General features: G+C 41.3%; 1 protein-coding gene and 1 long non-coding RNA gene across 10 annotated transcripts in view; one reads left to right on the top strand and one right to left on the bottom strand.

The window, feature by feature from the left end:
- The window catches only part of PSEN2 (presenilin 2), a 59581-nt gene that overhangs the window by 23931 nt on the left and 15463 nt on the right, over window positions 1–20187 (bottom strand). The window contains exons 1-2 of one of the 7 annotated variants that reach the window (XM_033851440.2): window positions 2752–2832; window positions 1761–1884 (exon numbers count right to left, since the gene is read on the bottom strand). The exons of 1 other annotated variant lie outside the window; for it this stretch is intronic. The gene's annotated coding sequence lies outside the window, so the exon portion shown is untranslated. Of the gene's footprint in view, window positions 1–1760; window positions 2718–2751; window positions 2833–3007; window positions 3028–20187 lie in introns of those variants that run through there. 5 more of the 7 variants (XM_073801124.1, XR_012330182.1, XM_033851444.2 and 2 more) reach the window with 5 other exon arrangements.
- Window positions 2868–20187, top strand: part of LOC109547538 (uncharacterized) — a 44451-nt gene continuing 27131 nt past the window's right edge. Inside the window, exon 1 of one of the 3 annotated variants that reach the window (XR_012330183.1) lies at window positions 2868–3013. This is a non-coding gene — a long non-coding RNA (uncharacterized lncRNA). The remainder of the gene's footprint in view (window positions 3014–20187) is intronic. The other 2 variants (XR_002173340.3, XR_012330184.1) reach the window with 2 other exon arrangements.

Genomic DNA, 20187 nt, shown 5'->3' with positions numbered 1-20187 from the left:
GGGAAACTGAAGCCCAGAGGGACAAAAGGACAAAAGGTTAAGGCCCATGACCAGAAGCCACAGTTACAGCTCAGGTCTCCAAATTACCAACAAGGAGCTCTTCTCTGCTGCTGTAAAGTACTTGTGAGGGTCACATACTCAGTGGCCCAGGACCATAGTCACACAGGTAGCCTACAAAACACAGACGAGGTCAGGATATGTCTCAGCAGATACGGTACCAGCAGAAAGTGAGCACCCTTTAATTTTTCTTCCCACTGCTCCAGAAGACTGTATTTTAGCAAAGACAAATCAGCAACCCATTCTCCCAGGCAACGAAGAAACTGGACAGAAATGATCTCCCTCCCTCACACCTGGTCTTCCCTGAGGAACAATTTGAAATTACTTTTCCCCAGACTGTAATAACACAGCAGCCTCACCACCTCCAGGTCAAGAAGCCAACACTGATTACACAGGGCTTGAAGTCCATGTCAGATCCGGCCAGCTCAAGGTGCGGAGAACCTCTCAGGTCCTGGCCAGGGGCAGCGTGGAGGGTGTGCCAGCCTCAGAGCCCTTGTATTCCACCCCCAGCCCCACCCCCAGCTGCTGCAGTCCAGGAACAGGTGGAAATACTGGCAGAAACATTTGTTATCTTGCCAGTCCCCAACTAAACAGTGTCTAAAAGTCAAATCAACAGCTGAAAAACAGCCAAACATGCCTTCAATAAAACATAATGTGACCTACACACACTGCTTTGGTTTCTTTATAAAAAATTTTTGTTTTTGTTTTTTGCTTTGCCAGGTAGTTGCTAATGGAGACCACAGAGCAATGTCCTGGGCGGTAGTGCAGTGACATGGGTAGGGCATGAGTGTGGGAAGCCTCCTGTGCAAAAACTCAAAAGATGAAGAAGACACAGCCAGCTGGGTTCAAATCCTGGTGCTCACAGCCATGGAAGCCACACAACAGGACAAGCTGCTTGTCTCCCTGAACCTCAGTTTCCCCTTCTGTAAAAGGGTTAAAAATAAGAACTGCTTCAGTGTGATCGATGCTCTTAAGACAACTGTGACAACCACTGTACAAAATGGCTTTTTATTGTATATTACAAACCTAGGTTATGTTATTGTCATTATTACCGTCAGTGACTTAGGGAGAGGCCAAGGTAGGTGGGAGCCTCTCATTTGGCAAAGCCTGGGGGTGCAGCGGGGCTGTGAGTAGCCACAGGGAAGCTGGGGGGGAGGGGCGACGGGCCCCCAGGCGCATCTGAGCGGCAGCCCCTGGCCACGCTCTTCTTTGTCCTCCTCTTCTTCAAACAGACAGGCTCAGGGCATTCACCTCCCATGCATGCACATGTCAGACTCTAGACTTGGTGCACGGATACTTCAACACCAAACGATACAGAATTTTTCTTAAAAACCTGACACAACCACCATCCCACTCCACAGCAACATTCCACCAAGACCCCCACCCCCAGCCACTGCCCTGAATGCTCCCTCGCACACCCAGGGCACAAACCTGGATGGCCTGCCTGACGGGTGGCTGAAGCTGCAGCTCTGAGCTGGAGACAGGACCCGAGGCCCTTTCACCAGCCGGGCTCAGACAACACCGCTGCCAACACGTTTCCTTGTCCCACACAGCCACATTCACACAGAGGGGAACCTGAGGCTCACACACCGGAAGCAGCTTATACGAAGCCTTTTAACTACTGCCAAAGGTCTTGGCTGAAGTCCTTGGAGACTCAGGTGTCTACAGAACGGGGTCTATGTAGAAGGCAGGGGCATCCATACCGGAAGCCGGGGTCTGTACCGATCAGTTACTCTCAGGACAGGCTGGCAACCCAAGTTGTCAATTTTGGGTCAAGTTGGCTCTGCAACTGTTCCGGATGGGATGGATGCCTCTCAGGTTCTCCGTCTGTAAATGAGGATGCAGGTACTGCACCAATCCACAGTTCGTACCGTAAAAAGGGAATACTCATTAAGGCACAGGCGGGGGCATTTCACCCAACTGTCAAAGGGCCGAGGTCTAGTTCCAGGGCTGGACAACAGAACTAGAGTCCAGGACAACGGGTTCTAAGCTTGGCTCTCATATAGCCGATCTGCGTGACCTTGAACAAAGTCACTTTAGCTCTGTGGGCTGAGTTTCTTCATTGATAAAATTTTCTTCAGCTTCAAAAGCTAGATTCTGCAAGTCTCCTTGCAGCTGTAAATGCCTGATAAAACGGCCAAATACCAATGATAACGAAACGGGAGTCTCCAAGCCCGGACCTGAGGTCCTGTTCCTCACGTACGCAGGAAGACCTCCGCCTCCCCTCCTGCCCCCGCCAAGCACTGCCCGGGCCGGGTGCCACAGGCCGGCAGGACTGGGCGCCCATTAGGTGCCAGCCAGGAGGGAGGAACACAATGCCGCGTCCGCACGCCTTCGAGACCCACGTGCACTGCTCCTTTAAATGCCCCGGCCCTGTAACAGCCCGCACCGCGTCCACCCCGGCGGGAGCTCCAGCGGCCGGGTGGACCGGGCCCTGCTGAAGGCCCGAGGCCTGGGGCCCCTCCCCGCGCTCCTTCCACTCCCCAGTTCCGGGCCGGCCCCGCCGCTGTCCCGGCGCCCTCCCCTCCCCGGCCACTGGAGCCGCAGCCCCGGAACCCTCCAAGGGGCCGCGACCCACCGCCGCGAACGGCGTGCGGAGGGCAGGGGCCGGCTCGCGGGTTGCGGCTCCACCCCGTGTCCTTCGAGCCGCGGGCGACCGGGCCGCGACCCGCGCGCGCGTTCCAGCCCGCTCACCTGCTCCGCCGCGGTGCTCCGGCATTGTTTACGCAGCTGGCAGAGCGCCCGCCGGACCCGGCGCCGGCGCAGACCCCGCCCCCGGCCCGCCCCGGCCCCACCCCCGCCCCGTAGGCGACGCTACGCTCCACGGTCCACGTCGGGGCCCCAACCTGAGCCGCGGCCCTGGAAAGGCGAGGGGAGCGAGAGAGGCCTGGCTTACCCCTATTCGCCGCAGGGACCGCAGAATGGACCTGACGTTGGACTGAGCACTGACCTTAGAGTGAGTGGAGGCTGGGCCTGTAATGTAAGAAGGCCTTGGCGGCAGCACCATAGGACTGTAGCGCATTTGCTTCGTGGACAGTCTCCTGTCTTGTAGTTTTAGGTCCCCGCATTCCAACCCCCCCACCCCACCCCCGGTATTTACTCACAATAAGGGAGCTCTAGTGGCCTGGGGTGAGCTAACATCTTGAGAGTTTTCCTGGTCTGTATTCTAGAGCTTCAAAACTACCAGATAAAATTGAACAGGAATTAAATTGCTACCCATGACCTGAGAATTGACCTGGAACGTTGTTTCCAGGATTTGGAGTCCAAGGGGTGAGTTGTCAATAATCTGATATTTCTGAGTGGCTTCATATTTTAAAAAGGTGAAGTTCACACAACATAAAATTAACCATTTTAAAGTGTGCAATTCAATGGCTTTTAGTACGTTCACGGTATGGTACAATCCCAGCCACCTCTATCTAATTCTGAAACATTTCCATCACTCCAAAACAAAACCTCCTACCCATTTAAACGTTTCTTCACATCTCCTTCTGCCCTCAGTCCCTGGCAACCTATTTACCTATTTTGGATATTTCATATAAATGGAATTATAACAATATGTGACCTTTTGTAGCTGGCTTCTTTCACTTAGCATAAATGTTTTCAAGGTTCATCCACATTGTGGCATGTATCAGCACTTCATTCCTTTTTATGGCTGAATAATATTCCATTGCATGTATAAACCACAATTTGTTTATCTGTTCATCCACTGATGGGCCTTTGTGCTGTTTCCACCTTTTGGCTATTGTCAGTAGCACTGCTGTAGACATGCGTGTACAAATATTTGTCTGAATACCTGTTTTCAGTTCTTTGGGGTACATACCTAGGAGTTGAATTGCTAGATCATATGGAAATTCTATTTTTAACTTTTTGAGGAACAATCAAACTGTTTTTCACGAGCCTGAACCATTTTACACTCCTACCAACAGTGAACAGAGGGTTCCAATTTCTCCACATTCTCCATCACTTGTTACTTAACATTAAAATTTAAAATTATTTATTGCCTTCCTAATGGGTATGAAGGTTTTGGTTTGGATCTCCCTGTTAACTAGTGATGTTGAGTGTCCTTCCTGTGCTTGTTGACCGTTTGTATATCTTCAGAGAAATGTCTACTCAAGTCCTTTGCCCATTTCTAATTGGGTTATCTTTTTGTTATTGTAAGTGGTTCTTTATATATTCTGGATATCAGACCCAATCAGATATATGATTTGCAAATATTTTCTCCCATTTTGCAGGTTGTCTTTTCACTTTCTGATAATATCCTTTAGTGCATACATGGCTTTAATTTTGATGAAGTCCAGTTTATCAATTTTTTCTTTTATTGCTTGTGCATTTGGTGTCATAGTCAAGAATCTGTTGTCAAATCCAAAGTCATGAAGATTTACCTCTATGTTTTCTTCTAAGAGTGTAATGGTTTTAGCACTTACATTTAGATTGTTGATACGTTTTGAGTTAATTATTGTATATGGTGTGAGGTCCGGGTCCAGCTTCATTCTTTGGCATGTGGTTATCCAGTTGTCCCAGCACCATTTGTTGCAGAGACTGTTCTTTCCCCCTGTGAATGGTCTTGGCCCCCCCTTGTCAAAAATCATTGGGCTATAGATAAATGGGAAAAAACAAATTTTAAAAAGAGCTTTTTAAATGAAAATAAACCCAAGATGGAAATGGGGCAGGTCCGCATTTTGACAGACAAAATAATGATCCAAATAATAACCTTTGATAAATTAGAGAAATGAATTACAAGTAACAGAAACAATGATTAAACAATAGGTTCTTTAAAATGTAAAGATCCTTCAGGGTCACAAACTCAACGCTAACTGATGTATGAGTCATCTCTGCAGAATCCCCAAGAAAGGACTGCCCAGCCAGGTTTGTCGTTGTTTTGGGAACTTGCGGTATTGTACTTTATTGAGAGGCTGAATTTCAGCCCCTAATGTGGAGCATAAAGACTCGTAAAATGAGTTTAGGAGGTATTCCCTCTTCCATTTTCTGGTAGAGTTTGAGAAGGATTGGTGTTAGTTCTTCTTTAAAGGTTTTGTAGAATTCACCCAGAGAAGCCATCTGATCCTGCCTTTGAAGAGATTTTTGATCACTGATTCGATCTCTTACTACTGATTCAATCCCTTTACTTTTTATAGGTTTGTTCAGATTTCCTATTTCTTGTTGAGTCAGTTTTGGTAATTTGTGTGTTTCTAGGAATTTGTCCATTTTCTGTAGATTATCTAATTTGTTGGTGTATAATTGTTCATAGTATGCCCTTATAATTCTTTGTTTTTCTTCAAGGGTCATAATGATGTCCCCACTGTCATTCTGATTTTAATTATTTAATTATACCTTTTCTCTTTTTTATCAGTCTAGCTAAAAGTTGGTCAATTTTATTGAGCTTTTCAAATTTTTCATTTTAGTTATTGTACATTTCAGCTCCAGAATTACTTCTGTTTGGTTCCTTTTTATAATTTCTGTCTTTTTGTTGATCTCTTCTATTCGTTTATACATTGATTGTTCTCTGGTTTCCTTTAGTTCTATGTCCACAGTTTCCTTGAGCTATTTGAGCATATTTAAGACAGTTCATCTAAAGTCTTTGTCTTAGCAAGTCCAATTTCTGGGCTTCCTCGGAGATGGTTTCTGCCAAATTCTTTTTCCTGTGAATGAGTCATACTTTTTCTTTGTATGCCTTGTAATTTTTTGTTGACAACTAGACAATTTGAATATTGTGGCAGCTCTGGAAATCAGATTCTGTACCCCTTGGCAAGGTTTGCCGTTATTGCTTGTTAAGGGTTACAATCATGCATTTGTTTAGTGACATTTCCAAACTATTTTTGCAGACTGTATTCCTTTTTTTAATTTAATTTTTATTTTATATTGGGGTATAGTTGATTTACAATGTTGTGTTAGTTTCAGGTGTACAGCAAAGTGATTCAGTTATACATATACATATATCCACTCTTTTTCAGATTCTTTTCCCATATAGGTTATTAAAGAATATTGAGTATAGTTCCCTGTGCTATACAGTAGGTCCTTGTTGATTATCTATTTTATATATAGTAGTGTGTATCTGTTCATCTCAAACTCCTAATTTATCCCCTTTCCCCTTTGGTAACCATAAGTTTGTTTTCGAAGTCTGTGAGTCTGTTTCTGTTTTGTAAATAAGCTCATTTGTATCATCTTTTAAAATTCCACATATCAGTGATATCATATGATATTTGTCTTTCTGTCTGACTGACTTCACTTAGTATGATAATCTCTAGGTCCATCCATGTTGCTGCAGATGGCATTATTTCATTCCTTTTTATGGCTGAGTAATATTCCATTGTATATATGTACCACATCTTCTTTATCCATTCCTCTGTCGATGCACATTTAGGTTGCTTCCACGTGCAGACTGTATTCCAATCATGTGTAGTCACTGAGGTCTCTGTTCCATTATCTCATTGGTCAGCCACTGACTTGACACAGATTTCCTTAAATACCTGGAGTTCACCCCCACCCCACCCCAAATTAGAAGAAACCTCTCCTGGTCTTTGTAGATTGGCCCTGAGCTGGGTTCTCCTGCTGTACTTAACCAGGCCACCTGCAACTCTGCCTTAGTCTTTGTTTCCTGCTTGCATGGAAGATTAGCCAAAAGTGCAAGCCTAGGATCCTCTCAGGTCTTTTCTGAGCATATGTCTGGCCCCGGACATGTGTGTTGTAGTCTGGATTTCCTGATATAAGAAGTAGCCCTTCAAAGCCCTTGTTCTTCCAGTAATCTTCCTCCTCAGCCTTCCCCTTTCCAGGCTTTTTGGTTTGTCTGCTGCTTAACCCCATCTGCCGCCCCTTGCCCCAGACAACTGTGGGTACTGTATGTCTTCAAATCCTTTCAAAAGATGCCACTTGGGAAGCTGCTCCAGTCTGAGGGGGGTGAAGCAAATGTCAGCCTCCGCACCCTCACGGACCTGCCAGCTGGGCCAAAATGTACAGCCACATTTTTGAGAACAAGGTCTGTATTGCCCACCTTGGCATCAGCAAACCACAGCAGGGATTCAGGCTGTTGTCCCCCTGGCTGCTGCTGGGCTGGGGAATGGGAGATGGTGGGTGGGTAAGCAAAAATGCTGCAACAATTTCTTACTGAAATAGCAGCCTCTTTCTTCATGAGTCACTCCCCTGGTTGCTCTAGGTTTTTTTTTTATTAGATTCCAGAGTTCCAGAAAAGCTGATTCTGTTAGATTTTATCAGCTTAATGGTTGCTTAAGTGGAGGTACTGATTCTTGGAGCCCCTGGTCTGCCATTTTCCATGACATCACTCCTAAGTAGCCTGACTTTTACTACTGAACACTATTGACTGAAAAATTTTCTCCTTGATGCCGTGCTCGCCTTATTTCTCTCCATGGTGGATTTCACCTCCTCTGCCCATTGTTGCTTCCAGGCGTCACTGGAGTTCTGTTCTCACTGTGCGCACTCTTCTTGGGGAATCCACCCATGACCTAAGCTGCCACCTCTATGTTGATGAATCTCCAACTTAGTCCTCTCCCCAGAGCCCCAGACATGTGGACCACTACTCATGGACCACTCCACTCAGAAATCCCACAGATCACTCTAGGTGAAGCCGTGTGAGTAAGTTCTGGCTGATGGGATGGAAGGAGAAGAGGTACATCCTCACTCTTATTCTTCTTGCTATCTGGAACGTGGAGGTGATAACCAGAGCTCAAGCAGCCATCTGGGACCGTGACGACCATGAGGATGGAGAATCAATAAAATGGAGGGAGCTCTGTCTTTGATGATTGTGGAGCCACTAGCTTAGAATTGCTTACCTCCTTACTGTGTCTCAGGGAGGGAAAAACAATTTTATCTTGTTCAACAGGCCATTGTTATTTTTTGACTCCTTCACATGAAACTAAGCCAAAGCTTGCTTAATGCACAAGACTGTTCCAGCCCTATTCCCCTTACACCATTGTTCCACTGGCTGTACTAAGCTACATGCACCTCTCTCTGCTAGCATTCCTTTGCACAGCATCTACTGCAGACAAGTCACTTTTCTCCCTCACTTCCTGTGAACATCTCTAGAGCAGGACCTATACATTTCTTGGATTCTTGACATGTCAACTTTTTAAAGCAAGAAAAAGAGGAATAGGGAATGGACAGTTCTTGGACCCCATTTATATGTGCTTTACATTTTATTTGTCTTAACTTGAACCATTAGAACAACTCTGGAGGGGTGGAACGTTATTATTGCTCTTTTATATATGGGGAAATAGAAGTCAACAAAGACAAAGATGTTTCCCAAATATACATGGATAACGAGGGGCAGAATTAAGTGTAGACCTTGAGTCTGTCTGACCTGATGCAGCAGCCCTCTTTAGCCCACTTAGAAGGTTCCATGTCAGTGCATCAGCTGGTCTGTGGCTGAGTAATCTTTGATGAATTAATTCCCTTCATGGTTCTCCTTTGAGATTGTCACTCTCAGCTGCTTTTCACATGCTGGTTTGTGAAGGATGAGTAAGCACCTTCCTGAACCTGACCTCGGTTCCAGAAGGGGTGGTTTCTGCTTCAGGTTTTGGTGTGCAGGGGATTTTAAGTTTCCTCAAAAAATTAAAACTAGAACTACCATATGGTCCAGCAATTCCACTCCTAGGTATTTATCCAAAGAAAATGAAAACGCGAAAAGATATATCCACCCCTATGTTCATTGTAGCATTGTTTACAATAGCCAAGATAGGGAAGCAACCTAAGTGTAAATAATTTTAAAATTTTTGAACAACGTCCATACTGTTTTCCATAGTGGCTGCACCAACTTACATTGCTACCACCAGTGTACAAGGGTTCCCTTTTCTCCACATCCTTGCCAACACTTGTTATTTCTTCTCTTTTTGATAATAGCCATTCTGACAGGTGTGAGGTGATATCTCATTGTGCTTTTGATTTGCATTTTCCTGATGGTTAGTGATGTTGAACATCTTTTCATGTGTGTTGGTCATCTGTATATCTTCTTTGGAAAAATGTCTATTTAGCTCCTCTGCCCATTTTTAAATTGGGTTATTCGTTTTTCTGATGTTGAGTTGTATATTTTGGATATATTATATTTGTATATTTTGGATATTAACTCCTTACCAGATGTATTATTTGCAAATACCTTCTCCCATTCAGTAGGCAGCCTTTTCATTTTGTTGATGGTTTCCTTTGCCATGCAAGAGCTTTTTAGTTTGAGGTAGTGCTATTTGTTTATTTTTGCTTTTGTTTCCTTTGCCTGAATAGACAGATCCAAAAAAATATGCTAAGACCAATGTCAAAGAGCCTACTGCCTATGTTTTCTTCTAGGAGTTTTATGGTTTCATAAAACCTATGGTTTAGGTCTTACATTTAAGACTTTAATCCATTTTGAGTTTATTTTTGTGTATAGTGTGAGAAAGTGGTCCAGTTTGATTCTTTTGCAAGTGGCTCTCCAGTTTTCCCAACACCATTTATTGACAAGGCTGTCTTCCCCCCACTGTTTATTCTTGCCTCCTTTGTCATAGATAAATTGACATATAAGGGTGGGTTTATTTCTGGGTTCTCTATTCTGTTCCATTGATCTATGTGTCTGTGCCAGTATCATACTGTTTTGATGACTGTAGCTTTATAACATAGTTTGAAATCAGGGATTGTGGTAACCTCCAGCTTTGTTCTTCTTTCTCAAGATTGTTTTGGCTATTCAGGATCTTTTGTGTTTCCATACAAATTTTAGAATTATTTGTTCTAGTTCTGTGAAAAATACCATGGATATTTTGATAGGCATTGAATGGACTCTGTAGATTGCCTTGGGGCGTATGGGCATTTTAACAATATTAATTCTTCCAAACCATGACCGTGTTATATCTTTCCATTTGTCTTTGTCATCTTCAGTTTCTTTCATCAGTGTCTTATAGTTTTCCAAGTATAGGTCTTTTACCTCCTTGGTTAGATTTATTCCTGGGTATTCTTTTTGATACAATTGTAGATGGGATTGTTTTCTTAACACATTATTGACCAGAGATGTATTAATCCGTTTTTAGAGAGTGATACAACTAACATCACCATGCAAAGTTGTTAGAACTTAAAATTGATCAGGGGTTCATTATAGAACTCATGATTGTCGTTATCATTCACATTTTGTTCCATTAGGTTTTTGTTCCAACCTTGTGTATATTATAAATGTAAAATTTTCTAAAATGACGCATCACAGAATTTTGAGTGAGGAAGAATTTTTCGGCGAATTTTATGCAGATACTTTCTCTGATTGTCCGAGTGACATATATACTAGTGTCTCAGAAGATGATAGTTCTTCAGAATATAGTTCTGATTCAGACGATGTGAATATTAGGCCAAAAAAAAACAAAAAACCTTAGTGATTGATTCTGATACAGAAAGTGAAAATGAAACTCATGGTGCTCGAGAATGCTCCTTTGCTTCTACAGAAGAGTGAATTGAAGACAACATTTCATGAAAATTAGAAGACTTTACAGGTGAGTCAGGTGTAACTGTTGAATGTAATAAACCCGCAAAGTGTTAGTGAAATAACATAATTATTTTTGGCTGGCCAAAATAAAAATCACCGGCCATAGGCATTAGTTTCTGCAAAAATCCCCCAGTCAATAATGAGTTAATTTTATTTTTATTTTCTGATAGTTCATTGTTAGTGTATAGAAATACAACAGCTTTCAGTATATTAATTGTGTATCCTGCAACTTCACTAAATTTATTTCTTAGTTCTAATAGTTTTTTGGTTGATGGTTTTAGGATTTTCTATATATAGTATCACGTCATCCGAAAACAGTGACAGTTTTACTCCTTCCTTTCCAATTTGAATTCCTTTTATTTCTTTTTCTTGTCTGATTGCTGTGGCTAGGACTTCCAATACTATGTTGAATAAAAGTGGTAAGAGTGGGCATCCTTGTTTCTGATTTTAGAGAAACATTTTCAGTTTTTCACCCTTGAGTATAATGTTGACTGCTAGTTTGTCATATATAGCCTTTATTATGTTGAGGTGTGTTCCCTCTATAACTGCTTTATTGAGAGTTTTTATCATAAAGAGGTGTTGGATTTTGTCAAAAGCTTTTTCTGCATCTATTGAGATGATACTGTGATTTTTGTTCTTCATTTTGTTAATGTGGTGTATCACATTGATTGATTTGTAGATAATGAACCATCCTTGCATCCCTGGGATAAATCCCACTTGATCATGGTATATGTATGATCCCTTTAATGTATTGTTGAATTTGGCTTGCTAATATTTCCTTAAGGACTTTTGCATCTGTGTTCATCAGTGATATTAGCCTGTAATTTTCTTTTTTTGTGGCGTCTTTGTCTGCTTTCAGGTAAATGCTGGCTTCATAAAATGAGTTTGGGAACATTCTTTCCTCTTCAGTTTTTTGGAATAGTTTGACATTAATAGTTTGGTATTAATTCTTCTTTAAATATTTGGTAGAAGTCATCTGTGAAGCAGTCTGGTCCTGGACTTTTGTTTGTCAGGAGGTTTTTTTTTTTAATTACTGATTCAATTTCATTACTGGTAATTAGTCTGTTCATATTTTCTATTTCTTTCTGATTCAGTCTTGGGAGATTGTATGTTTCTAGGAATGTATGCATTTCTTCTAGGTTGTCCATTTTATTGGCATATAATTGTTCATAGTAATCTCTTATGAGTTTTTGCATTTCTGTGGTGTCAATTGTAACTTTTCCTCTTTCATTTCTGATTTTATTGATTTGGGTCCTCAATCTGTTTTTCTTGATGAGTCTGGCTAAAGGTTTATCAATTTTGTTTTTTTCAAAGAACCAGCTCTTAGTTTCATTAATCGTTTCTTTTTCTTTTTCTTTCTTTTTTTTTTTTGCGGTATGCGGGCCTCTCACTGTTGTGGCCTCTCCCGTTGCGGAGCACAGGCTCCAGACATGCAGGCTCAGTGGCCATGGCTCACGGGCCCAGCCGTTCCGCAGCATGTGGGATCTTCCCAGACCGGGGCACAAACCTGTGTCCCCTGCATCGGCAGGTGGACTCTCAACCACTATGCCACCAGGGAAGCCCTTTTCTTTTGTTTTTAAAGTGTCTATTTCATTTCTTTCTGCTCTGCTCTTGACGATTTCTTTCTTTCTGCTAACTTTGGGCTTTGTGTGTTCTTTTTTCTAGTTTTTCAGCCATAAGTTTAGGTTGTTTATTTGAGATCTTTCTTATTCCCTGAGGTAGTCTTGTATCGCTATAAACTTCCGTCTCAAGGCTGCTTTTGCTGTGTCCCATAGGTTTTGGACTGTTGTGTTTTCAAGTCTGGAACAGTTTCTTTGCCTCCCCTTTGAGCCATGCAAAGCCACTTTCCATGATACACCGTGTTTGGATAGTCTCACCTGTAGGGTTTCAGGACAGAGCCAGTCTGCCAGCTATGAAACCCAGCCATGGGCCAGTTGCTGGCAACAGATCTGCAGTATTGCCAGTCATGGGTGACACTGTGGACAGAAGGGATGCTTGAAGGACACCCTGAAACAGCTCTTGCCAGTATGTCTAGAAATTGCCAGCAATTGCCTGAAAGATTATGTCGATTCACGTAATGACTCACATTTACATCATTTTCTCTGCATGAGAGCTAGGATGGCTCATCTCTCCTCGGAGGATGTTTGTATTATTATTATTATTATTATTATTATTATTATTATTATTATTATTATTATTATTATTATTATTATTTGGCTGCACCATGCAGCTTGCAGGGTCTTATTTCCCTGAACCAGGGATTGAACCTGGGGCCCTGGCAGTGAGAGCACCGAGTCCTAACCACTGGACCACCGGGAATTCCCGATGTTTGTGTTATTTTAAAGGAGTTCCTATGATGTCTGCTTTTACCATTTCAGTAAGTTAAGCTAGACGTTTTCTAACTTTTTGGTTTTGCTACCCCTTTATGCTCTCAAAACTGAGGACTCCTAAAAGCTTTTGTTTATGTGGACTATATCTATCAATATTTACGGTATTAGAAATTAAAACTGAGAAATTTAAAAAATTTATTCTTTTTAAAGTAATAACCAATGACATATTAACATAACATTTTAATGAAAAATAACTATATGTTACTGCAAAAAATTAGCAAGAAAAGTGGCACTGTTTTACATTTGTGGTAGGTAGAATAATGTCCCCCAAAGAAGTCTATACCCTATTCCCTAGAACCTGTGAATATGTTAACTTTAAATGGCAAAAGGGACTTTGTAAATGTGACTAGGGTTAAGGACCCTGAGATGGGGAGTTTTCCTGGATTGTCCAGGTGGGCTTAGTCACACAAATCCTTAAAAGTGCAGAACCTTTCCTGGCTGTGGTCGGAAGGAGATGCAACAACTAAAGAAGAGTCAGAGGGAAATGCAGTGTTGCTGGCTTTGAATATAGAGGAAAGAGACCTCAAGCCAAAGAAAGAGTGTGGCCTCTACAAGTTGGAAAAGGCAAGGAGACACATTCTCCATTAGAGCCTCGAAAAAGGAGCACAGCCCTGTAACACCTGTTAGTCCCGTAAGACGTGTGTTGGACTTCTGCCCTACAGAACTGTAGGGTAATAAGCATGTATTACTAAGCCACTAAGTTTGCGGTAATTTTTTATAACAGCAAGAGAAAACTAATACAACATTTTTGCAAATTTCTTTAATGACTGGCTTATAAGCAGACAACTGGATCCTCACATCTGCTTCTGCATTCAATCTTTTGTGATATGCCGCTTTGGTGGAAGTATACGAAGAAAATTTGACCTTGCATAGATTTAAAGTTGGAAAACGTAAGAATGTTTCAATAGCCTTCTCAGATCATTGTGGATTATTCTGATACTATGCTAAGTTTAACAATTGTAATTTCTTATAGTTGCAGAGTGGAGTCTGAAATGATATCAATAACTTTTCATATCTGTTACATTAAAATGCATTGATCTCTCTTGAACTTTAATGGATCCTTTTACCCATGCATGATTTTATAACATCATGTATTGACCATTTAGAAAAACATTGGTTCACTGATTATGCAGATCTTCCAAATATTAACACACTTCATTTTACACTATAAAAAACACAAATTTTTAATATCACCACCAATCTCATCCGGAAAATCTTTAGGTGCTGGGAAGCTATTAAAGTCACTATGGCAGATACAAGTTTTCTAGAATTCTCCTTTTCACTTGAAAGCTTACATTTTGTCATTAGCAACACATACCATCAGTATCTCCCTATGACTTGTTTCCCTTTGAAATGATAGACTCACTTTGTTCATTTTCAAGAAAATGTCTGCCAGGTACACAAGTCTGAATAGCTTTCAGTTGTCCATCATACTTCCAAGCAAAAATGATGTTCTCTAGAAAAAGCAGCTAGTGCAGCTTACGTGTAAGCGTAATCACATGAGTGCTTTTCATAGAGACAACCAAGACACTTCAGATTGTAGCAGAAATGCTTGATGCCTGCTTCCCATTTCACTACACAGAATGGTAAAAGGATTATAAATCAAGGGTAGAGATTAAATAAAATGGATAACCTTTACTGATTTCTTTTGTACGTTCTCAGTTGAATCTGACTCTTTTAAAAAGTCACTAATTTGTGACAGTGACTGATGTAATGACTACCAGTACTGTTTGGCGCCGCTGAGTTCTTCTACACTCCAACACCAGAAGTTTTACCTGCCATTGCTTTTGTTCCATCAGTGCACATGTCAACATAGTGAGAAAGAATAATAATAAAATCTTAGTATTAGTATGAAAACCATATTGCCCACACATACCCTAGGGGTCTGCAGATCGCACTTGGAGAACCACCAATTGAAGCCGTTTTCTCTCCGGGCTCCACCTTCGTTCAATATTTCTATGGCATGAAGCGGATGGGCGCAGCATTTTGGTGTTTGTTTCTTTAAACCATTTCAAGGATGTGCATATCACCTTGTCATTTTTCTTACAAGATTTATGAAATTAAATTATACTTTGTAGACAACTCGGCAAACATTTTTTTTAATAGCCTGGCTTCCACTTTCTTATTTTCTTTGGTTGTGTGTACCACTCTACACGTGTTGGTTTAGGAAGGAAAGTAGTAGCTGTCCAATAGTCATGCCCACTGAGTGAGGAATTACTTTACTGAACGTGGAGGGAAAAGGTGTGATGCATGTTAAGGTAATCGAACAAGGAGGCCATTAGACTGAATTGGCTCTAATGCCTTGGTGCCTCATGCAGGCAAACCAAAACCTAAGCCAGAGTTGATGCACTTGAACCAGAGAAAATGAAACTTAAGAACCACCAACCACAAACAGCCAACTAGGCTTTCCCAAATAAGGCAACTAACTGCTTAAGCTGTGGCCAATCAAATAATTTCCTTGCTTTGCTTCTTCTCTGTAAAACCCCTCCCCTAGCTCCTGTCAGTGAGAGCTCCTAATCACCTTTGGTTTGGTGCTGCCCAGTTAAATCAATGTGGACTCAAATAAACTCTTTAAAAAAAAAAAAAGTTAATGTGCCTCAGCTTATCTTTTTTTTTTTTTTTTTTTTTTTTTTTGTACGCGGGCCTCTCATTGTTGTGGCCTCTCCCGTTGCGGAGCACAGGCTCCGGACGCACAGGCTCAGCAGCCATGGCCCACGGGCCCAGCCGCTCCGCGGCATGTGGGATATTCCCAGACCGGGGCACGAACCCGTGTCCCCTGCATCGGCAGGCGGACTCTCAACCACTGCGCCACCAGGGAAGCCCTATGTGAACCATTTTATAGCCTACTTTTTTCCCCTTAACATTGCATTATATTCATGTATTACTATGTAGTTTTCATCAACATTATTTGAAATAGTGGGACAATATTCCAGTGAATAGATACACCACACTATGTTTAACCATTCACTTACTGTTGTACTTTTTAGATTACTTCCAATTTAAAAAATTTTAGGGCATAGATTTCTTTGTATTTAGAATTATTTCCTTTAGGATGAATCTGCATAAATGAAATTATTGGGGCTTTTGAAGAATATTATGAAATTGCTTTTCAAAAGATTTGCATTAAGGTTTGCTCCCCTCCAGCAAGGTGTGAGACTGTCTCTTCCCTCTACCCTGGCTATTTTTAGAAATTACAGTTTTTATAAAATTGTTTGCTAATTTTTTTGAATTTTATTTATTTTTATACAGCAGGTTCTTATTAGTTATCTATTTTATACCTATTAGTGTATATATGTCAATCCCAATCTCCCAATTCATCACACCACCACACCCCCACTTTCCCCCCTTGGTGTCCATATGTTTGTCCTCTACATCTGTGTCTCTATTTCTGCCTTGCAAACCGGTTCATCTGTACCATTTTTCTAGATTCCACATATATACATTAATATACAATATTTGTTTTTCTCTTTCTGACTGACTTCACTCTGTATGACAGTCTCTAGGTCCATCCACATCTCTACAAATGACCCAATTTCATTCCTCTTTATGGCTGAGTAATATTCCATTGTATATATGTACCACATCTTCTTTATCCATTTGTCTGTCGATGGGCATGTAGGTTGCTTCCATGACCTGGCTATTGTAAATGGTGTTGCAGTGGACATTGGGGTTCATGTGTCTTTTCGAATTATGGTTTTCTCTGGGTATATGCCCAGTAGTGGGATTGCTGGGTCTTATGGTAATTCTAAGTTTAGTTTTTTAAGGAACCTCCATACTGTTCTCCATAGTGGCTATATCAGTTTACATTCCCACCAAAAGTGCAAGAGGGTTCCCTTTTCTCCACACCCTCTCCAGCATTTGTTGTTTGTAGATTTTCTGATGATGCCCATTCTAACCAGTGTGAGGTGATACCTCATTGTAGTTTTGATTTGCATTTCTCTAATAAGTAGTGTTGTTGAGCAGCTTTTCATGTGCCTCTTGACCATCTGTATGTCTTCTTTGGAGAAACGTCTATTTAGGTCTTCTGCCTTTTTTTTTTTTTTAACATTTTTATTGGAGTATAATTGCTCTACAATGGTGTGTTAGTTTCTGCCTTATAATGAAGTGAATCAGTTATACATATACATATATCCCCATATCTCTTCCCTCTTGCGTCTCCCTCCCTCCCACCCTCCCTATCCCACCCTTCTAGCTGGTCACAAAACACCGACCTGATCTCCCTGTGCTATGTGGCTGCTTCCCACTAGGTATCTATTTTACATTTGGTAGTGTATATATGTCCATATATACACTTTGTCCCAGCTTACCCTTCCCCCTCCCCATGTCCTCAAGTCCATTCTCTCGTAGCTTTGTATCTTTATTCCCGTCTTGCCCCTAGGTTCTTCGTGACCATTTTTTTTTTTTTAGATTCAATATATATGTGTTAGCATATGGTATTTGTTTTTTCTTTCTGACTTACTTCACTCTGTATGACAGACTCTAGATCCATCCACCTCACTACAAATAACTCAATTTCATTTCTTTTTATGGCTGAGTAATATTCCATTGTATATATGTGCCACATCTTCTTTATCCATTCATCTGTCAATGGACACTTAGGTTGCTTCCATGTCCTGTCTATTGTAAATAGAGCTGCAATGAACATTGTGGTACATGACTCTTTTTGAATTATGGTTTTCTCAGGGTATATGCCCAGTAGTGGGATTGCTGGGTCGTATGGTAGTTCTATTTTTAGTTTTTTAAGGAACCTCCATACTGTTCTCCATAACGGCTGTATCAATTTACATTCCCACCAACAGTGTATGAGGGTTCCCTTTTCTCCACACCCTCTCCGGCATTTGTTGTTTGTAGATTTTTTGATGAAGGCCATTCTGACCAGTGTGAGATGATATTGCATTGTAGTTTTGTTTTTTTTATTTGCAGTACGCGGGCCTCTCACTGTTGTGGCCTCTCCCGTTGCAGAGCACAGGCTCCGGACGCACAGGCTCAGCGGCCATGGATTACGGGCCCAGCCGCTCCGCAGCATGTGGAATCTTCCCTGACTTGGGCACGAACCCGTGTCCCCTGCATCGGCAGGCAGACTCTCATCCACTGTGCCACCAGGGAAGCCCCTCATTGTAGTTTTGATTTGCATTTCTCTAATGATTAATGATGTTGAGCATTTTTTCATGTGTTTGTTGCCAATCTGTATATCTTCTTTGGAGAAATGTCTATTTGGGTCTTCTGCCCATTTTTGGATTGGGTTTTTTGTTTTTTTGATATTGAGCTGCATGAGCTGCTTGTAAATTTTGGAGATTAATCCTTTGTCAGTTGCTTCATTTGCAAATATTTTCTCCCATTCTGAACGTTGTCTTTTCGTCTTGTTTGTGGTTTCCTTTGCTGTGCAAAAGCTTTTAAGTTTCATTAGGTCCCACTTGTTTATTTTTGTTTTTATTTCCATTTCTCTAGGAGGTGGGTCAAAAAGAATCTTGCTGTGATTTATGTCATAGAGTGTTCTGCTTGTGTTTTCCTCTAAGAGTTTGATAGTGTCTGGCCTTACATTTAGGTCTGTAATCCATTTTGAGTTTATTTTTGTGTATGGTGTTAGGGAGTGTTCTAATTTCATTCTTTTACATGTAGCTGCCCAGTTTTCCCAGCATCACTTATTGAAGAGGCTGTCTTTTCTCCATTGTATATCCTTGCCTTCTTTGTCATAGATTAGTTGACCAAAAGTGCGTGGGTTTATCTTTGGGCTTTCTATCCTGTTCCACTGATCTATATTTCTGTTTTTGTGCCAGTACCATATTGTCTTGATTACTGTAGCTTTGTAGTATAGTCTGAAGTCAGGGAGTCTGATTCCTCCAGCTCCTTTTTTTTCCCTCAAGATTACTTTGGCTATTCGGGGTCTTTTGTGTCTCCATACATATTTTAAGATTTTTTTCATTCTATTTCTGTAAAAAATGTCATTGGTAATTTGATAGGGATTACATTGAATCTGTAGATTGCTTTGGGTAGTATAGTCATTTTCACAATATTGATTCTTCCAAACCAAGAACATGGTATATCTCTCCATCTGTTTGTGTCATCGTTTATCTCTCCATCTGTTTGTGTCATCTTTGCTAATTTTTCAAGATTAAAAAAATACAAGAACAACTCCATGTTGTTATAAATTACACTGATTGCTAGGGAGTATGAATCTTTTTCTATATTCATTTACATTTTTTCTTTTGTGAATTGCCTATTGAGTCTTATGTGTGTGTATCGTTTGGTGTCTCGATGCTTTTCTTAATAATTTATATGAGCTTTTGTAATAAGGATATTGGCCCCATTCAGGTATTTGCTATGAATATTTTCTGAGCTAACACAAAGGATCAGGTGAAACTGGACTGACCTGAGGCAGAGATCTTGCCAGTATCAAATTTATGAATATAATAATCAAGAGGCACATGCAAAGCAGGGGGAAGTCTGAGACATCCCCGGTGGTTCCTGGGTCTGCTTGGACATGTGCTCCCTGGCTCACAATAATATATGAAGTCTCTAACAAGGTTTGCAGGGCACCTCACACAGTGCGGGGCGGGGGGTGGGGGTGGGGAGTGGCACTTAGGTCCTCTAAATTTATGTCATCTCTATTTTATACCCAATAGTTGTACAACTCTAATATTACCCTTTCCAGTCATAAATCCAGAGTCTAGGTCTGTTTATGATAAGCCATTCTAAACCAGAGACGTCATGCTGAAAGAATTTAGTTTATAAGCACTCTCCTCCTAGCAAATATCCAGTTGTCAGTATATTTACAAGGGGATTAGACCAGGTCGCTGGCCTTTCTTTCCCTGGGAATGTCCCCCACTAATCAGAAGAGGAATGAGTCCAAGCCAGCTGCCTAACTTCTTTCCTCCTCATTTCCCAAGGTAGCTGTTTGCATTAAAAAATTTTTTTTCTTTTGGACTCTAGAAGTTCTTAAAAACTGTAGTGTAATTAAGGGGGTTTCTGGTTTCAACAATGACAGAGTAGCTTATATTAGTCTAATCCTCTTACAGACAACAGTTATAAACTCTAGACAAAATATTTTAAAAATACATACATTATTTTAAGACACTGGAGAGCAAAGAAAGCAGGCAGAAACTGGAGGGTATTTGACTCTTGAGGAGGGAGGTGCACTCTTAAATCCTGCTTTCCTGTGACTTGCCCCTGGAGGCACTGACCAATCTGTAAGAGCTTGGGGTGACTAAAAGTCAAGTAGGAAGCCACAGTAAGTCACAGACACAGTCAAATGTATCCTAAGACACAAAGTTAGGTACCAGAGCATGGAGTTTGAGG

This window comes from Tursiops truncatus, chromosome 1 (assembly GCF_011762595.2).
Source record: "Tursiops truncatus isolate mTurTru1 chromosome 1, mTurTru1.mat.Y, whole genome shotgun sequence".
NCBI lineage: Eukaryota > Metazoa > Chordata > Mammalia > Artiodactyla > Delphinidae > Tursiops > Tursiops truncatus.
This window is presented reverse-complemented; position numbering and strand designations above follow the sequence as displayed.